Consider the following 6060-nt stretch of genomic DNA (forward strand, 5'->3'; position numbering starts at 1 on the left):
GCTGTTCTTTGCCGTGTGTGTCTAGGCACTTAATTCACTCATTGATTCCCGACGACATGGTGACGCTGTTGCCGTGTGCGAGCAGCTGAGTGCCAACCGCACCTGTATTTCAACAGGGCACCTCCTGAGGTCTGGCAGGCACAGCACGAGGGACCAGTGTGTGCTCTCAGTGGCCCCGAGTGCTCCCCAAGAGTCCAAACAGCCCCAAGCACGCTACATGATACCAGTTAATGCTCACAGAACTCTACACCTTCACTCTGACATCCCATTTTTAAGGTGAGGAAACTGAGGCTGAGAATACGTCACTTGCCCAAGGCTTTGCAGTCATTCAGACTCGCAGCATGTTTAAGCTCAGGTCTAACCTCAAGGCCCAGGTATGATGAAACGGGGAGAACACCCCCGCCCCCCTCCCTGGCATGGCTAAGCAGCGGGGAGAACCCCAGCGCATGCTCTGCCCGAGCTATGCCTCCCTTGCCAGAAATACACCCTCATGCCGTGGCCCGTGAGCTGAACCGATCGTGCCCCCGCCCAGGACGGGTCTCCGTGGGGTGGGAGGATGGCTGTCGTAGGCCTCCAGCTGCTGGCGACTGACTCAGTGTTGCTGCAGCATCCACTCAAGGAGGGGCCTGAGCCATGCTGGAGAAATCACTCGTGCTTTTCCTGCCCAGAGCCTGGTCCCTTTTGGGCCTGTAGCGGCCGGGCTGAGGGCTGCTTCCTTCCCCCGGCTCCCTCCTGCAAGGAGTCCAGCCTTCCCCAGCCCTGTGCTCCACCACCCCCTCCACCCTCCTCCGCCCTCCCCTTCCCTACAGCCCCCCAGTGGCTCACCAACCCCTTCCTCCCTCTGGCTTCTAAGCCTCCGTCAGAGCCCCACCCACTAAAAGGAACCCTATTCCCCAGACTTGGCATTCCCTTTGTATCAAGAAAAAGAAACTCAGGGCCGGCCACGTGGCGCGATGGTTAAGATCTGGCTTGGGACGCCAGAGGGCCCCGGTTCGGATCCCACATATGAGGGCCAGTGACACTGCCCTCCACAGCTAAGATGGTGAATGGCAGCTCGACCTGGGACTGGGCTGTCGTGGGTTACTGGCGACAGCGTAGGCTGCAGCCCCTGCTACAGTGGGTTGCCATGGGCTACCGTGTGTAGCCAGCAGCCACAGTGAGCGGCCAGCAGCCGCAGTGAGCAGCTGTCCAGAAGCTGGCGACTGATCTGCCTCATCCGGGAAGAGCGCAATGATGGTGCCAACTTGGGCCAGTGAAGCAATGTCCTCCACAACTAGACTGAAGAACAAAACGACAGCAACTTGTCTGTTCCCCTCCCCCAATTCCCCAGCACTGTTCCCATCCCCCCAATCCCCCAATTAAAAAAAAAATCTTTAAAAGAAAAAGAAACCCAGGGTTCCTGACCGAGTGGCCCTTGACACTGCCTGGAGGCAGGTGAGCGGTGGAGGTCTTTCACGTGCAGACAGATGGTATCAGGTTTGAGGGGCGTCGTGCCTCCTTTCTTGCTTCCTTGAGCCTCTCTCACTGGGTGGGGAATCTCCTTTTCCCCAAGGGGCAGCCTCTGCATAGACCCAGGGAACAAAAGCTCAAACTCTTGTCTGTCCAGTTCAAGATAGAAAGCCGAGGTGCAGATGTAAGACAGAAAAAGGCAGGAGGCCACCCTCCTCCGTCCCCGTGTCTCTGAGCAGGGAAGGGAAGGGCCCACGACAGCACAGCTAGAGTGGGGGCACAGGAAGGACCCTGAGTGACTCCACAGCCGGTCTGGCTGGGGACACTGAGGCACCCATGGTCCACAGAGGATGTCTGCATCCTGATCCTCCAAACCAGTGGTCATGTCACCTCATGGGGCAGCCCTAGAAGCTGAAAGGCAAGGAAATGGCTTCCCACTGGAGCTGTTCTTGCCGTGCTCACAGCTCTCACTCGTCCACGGGAACGTGCCCCGCCCCTCCCCCAGTGTGTGCCTCGTTATCACTGCGAGATCAGGTGCCGTATTCCCATTAGGTGCTGGGCTCCCAATGGAGCAGAGACTGTCTGTCTTGTCCAGTGAATCTCAGCACGGACACAATGCTAGGAGGCTGCCCAGGCTTCCCAGCCCTACGGCCAAGCATCTGACAAAACCCAGCACCTGTTCACAAGAGCTCGCAGCAAACCAGTACCAGGTGCTTTTTCTGCACCTATTGATGTGATCATGTGATCCTTCTTTAGCCTGTAGATGTGATGGACTGCACTGATTAATTTTCAAATGTTGAACCAGCCTTTGTGGCTTAAAACAACACAAATGTGTCATGTATCCTCTTAAACTCGGAGGTTACAGTCTAAAATCAGCCTGACGGTGAAATCAAGGTGCTGGCAGGGCTGGTTCCTCCTGGAAGCCCCAGTAGTGGCCACGCCAGGCCACAGTGGCTGACCCTCGACCACACCGCCTGGCTGCAGTGGCCACACTGGTCTTCAGCAAACGCTGTGGGCATTCGCTCCTGCATTGGGAGGCACTTTCCCTGTGGACCCCCCACCGAGCCTAGGAGGTTGGGTTGCACATGACAACTGCACCCCGTGTTTTATCAAATAAGTGTCAAGAACACAGATTAAAGGCCCAGAAAAGTGTTCTGGAAAAGCAGGAACTTCGAGACTGTTTTACGGACCCCGTGTGCCGACGGTGCTCTGCGAGCGTCACATGCTTGATAAACCCTGAACTTCCTGTCCAGGCAGAGGGTGAAGTGTTTTCCACAAGCCCCCGGGGTGAGCGCACACGTGGGGGAGGGGAGGGGCCCCTGCCCAGCCGAGGGTCTCCGGTGGGCTGCCCGAGCCCGGCCTTGTTTCCAGCGTAGTTAGTGGGTGTGGTGACCGCAGGGCGTGACAGTGGGAGCCTTTCACATCCCTCTGGGACTGGCCTGTCGTTTTACTCATCACGGTCTGTGGGATTCCAACAGATTATATTGGCCTTTGTGTTTTTGCGACGTCCTTTTGAAAGAAAAATGAATATATTTCAGCATTAGAGATTTATTTCTGGCGCGAGTATTTTGTGATGTCAAAGCTTCCTGCATTACTCCAAGTCCAAGGGACCACACCACGCTCTGCTGTCCATCAGCCTCCCCAGGGTGGGCGCTGCGGGCAGCTGCCTCCGTCCGCCCCTCCCTGTCCAGCTTTCAGTGTCTCTTTTGCAAACGCCTTTTGGCAATGACTGTGCAGTTCTGGCTCTTTCTCACTTCTCAGGACCCCTCCCCTCCTCTTGTACCGACTCTCCTGCAATTTTAGCTCCGGGCTCCACTCCGTGCAGGCAGCTGGGTGGGGGGCAGGAGGGATTGTGTGTGGGGCTGTGGCCATGAGCCCAGCCCTGCTTGCACAGCAGCAGCTGCCTGGGGCCTGAAGGAGTCGCAGCAGCCGTGGTTCTTGGGCCAGTGGCCGTGATCCTTCTAACACTGCACGGGAGGCTCTCCGGCTGGTCTCCCAGCATGATTTAGCGAATCAAAGCGTATCACATTTCACCCCGTCAGGGCCAGGCCTGGCGGTGTCCCCCAAGCTCAGACCCCGCCACGATCCTGCACAGAAATATCAGGGGCTCCTTTGCTCTTTGCATTCGGACCAGGAGAGCAGAGTCGTGGGCCTGCAGGTTGCCAGAGCCATATTCCTGCGTCCGTGACAGCTGGGTGGCAAGGAACCGGCACATGCCTCTGGGGAAACCTTTCCTCCTAAATTCACTCCCCGCACCTGTGCATGCCTCTGCACTTGGAACATTGTCAGCGATTTGGTTTCCCATGTTTAGATCAGATGTTTCAAAGTGAGAAAAACACTTGCTTATTTTGAATGTTTTTTTTTTTAGAGAAATAATTCACAGATGGGGATAACTTCATGCCAAAAATAAAGAATACTAGCTTCATGATATTTACAACATGGTTTTGTTCTCTAAATTATAAAAATTAAGGCAGACCTGCAGCCATTTAAAAGCCCACATCAGCAGAAGGGTCAGAGTGCAAGGCTCACAGTTCAGATTACCTTGTAATTTCTCCTTACTGGGAGCCGATTTGAATTTAAATTATGTGCAGTAAATGTCAGATCTCCCCTCATTTATCTCAGTAACTTGGGAATTCTGTATGTTGAGGAAAGATCTTTGTACTTCAAAGGCTCCTTGACGATATGTCCTCGTCCTCCCGTGGGAGATTGTCAGTGTGACTGATCTCATGACAGATGCTTCAGGAAGAGAGGTCCTCCCTGTGCACCCCCCACCCCCCTGCACCCGCTGGGGGAGACCGTGTGTCTTGTGCCTTGTGGGCAGCACAGTCTGCCTCCTGGTGGCAAACCGATCTGATGGCCCTATACTGTCAGCGCCTACCTTCTGGCCCGGACATGGTCGGCACAGACACACCTTCACAAGGGTTCTCACCCACGACGTGAGCTGTACATTTAAGGGGCCTGTCATGGGTCTCAGGGTGACAGGTTCAAACACTTGGAGTTCCAGAGTCAACCGAAAACACCAAATGCAAGAGTGTGCTCTCCCACCTGACCAAGACTGAGAGGCCTGTTCGCTTCAGAGCTCGAAAACAAGTCCCGGTGTGTGGTCATGAACTTGGGGTGCAGACACCACTATAGGTTCCAGGGAATTTCTCTGAAATCGGTGGGCCTTTGGATGAACGCGTGCCCCAGAGGAGCCCCATTTCGGGAGCCTGGTGACTGACTGCTCATCCCCGAGCCTGCGCTGGTCAGCACGTCCCTCCGAGGGGCACCGGCCAGGTCCCAAGGTCCCCAATCCCTCTTTGCTCCTTTTTCATCCTGGCTGGGCAGAATCACCATGGCAGCCTGCCGGCCGCGAGGGGTTAAGGAAAGATAAGCGAAGCTCTGATGCCTGATGCTCTCTAAATGTGAGCTGTTTCTGTTTTGGAGCTTTGGAGCCCAGCCCTCCCGTCACAGTGCAGAGGGCACTGTCGCGTCCCTGGGGGCCTGGCGCCTTTCCTCGGCAGCCTGCAGCCCTCTGCTGGCTGAGCCGGGGGAAGCAGGCGGGTGCTGCAGGGACAGGCGACAGGGGTGGCTCCAGGGAGGGGTTCGTCACTTCTGTGAGGGGTGTGAAACCTCACAGGTGGACGGACACCACGCAGGGGTGGCCACATCCCCCATGCACCCCAGGACCGGTCAGCACCCTGGGTCAGAAGCTGGGGACCAGCCATCCCAGCCTTCTGAGCAGCTCCTCCGTCCTCGGCCAGGTGGCTCCTGTGCCCTGGCCGTCCCTGCAGACCAGCCGCAGGGCGGCAGCTCACCTGCATCCACCTTGTGTTTTGTGACTCTCTAGCTGAAAGTTTTCTAAATAGATCCTCTTCCTCAAGACATCTGTCCAGGCTCTGTGTGGCATTTAGAAGAAACCTAGCAAAGAAACGGGGCTGACATCCAAAAGGAGCAAAAACCAATTTAGAACCTTTACTCAGCCTCTTGGAAATGCCACGGAGAAACTGCGAGCACAGTGCCAGCCAGCGCCCCGGAATCTTTGTCTCCCCGTGAGGCACAGCGCCTCCTTTCCAAACTTCACCCTAACTCTCAGCTCAGCAGTGGCTGCAGTCCCTCGGCCCCTGTGTCTGCATCTGCCGTCATTCTCCTCAGAGCTAATCCTTTCTCCTGCTGACTGTGGTAAACTGAAGCACTCCCAAAGGTGTGTCCAGGTCCTAACTCCTGGCACCTGGGAAGACAGAGTCTTTGCTGACGTGATTAAGTTAAAGATCTTGAATGAGATCATCCGGCATTATCCGGGGGGTCCTCGAGGCCATCAAGGTGGCCTTATTACATAGAGGCGGCGGGAGACGGACACAGAGAAGGAAGATGTGTGAAGATGGAGGCAGAGACTGAGTGACAGCCAGAAGTTGGGGCGCCAGCAGCCGCTGAGGCTGGAAGAGACAAGGGCTGTCCCCTGCAGCCTCCGGAGGGAGCGTGCCCTGCTGACACCGTGATACTGTCTCAGTGACACTGATTTGGGCTTCTGGCCTCCAGAACTGGGAGAGAGTAAATGTCTGTTGTTTTGAGCCCCAAGTTTGTGGTAACTTGTTAGGGCAGCCCCAGGAAACTAATGCACCAAACGATATC

Source organism: Hipposideros armiger, unplaced genomic scaffold (assembly GCF_001890085.2).
Source record: "Hipposideros armiger isolate ML-2016 unplaced genomic scaffold, ASM189008v1 scaffold_85, whole genome shotgun sequence".
NCBI lineage: Eukaryota > Metazoa > Chordata > Mammalia > Chiroptera > Hipposideridae > Hipposideros > Hipposideros armiger.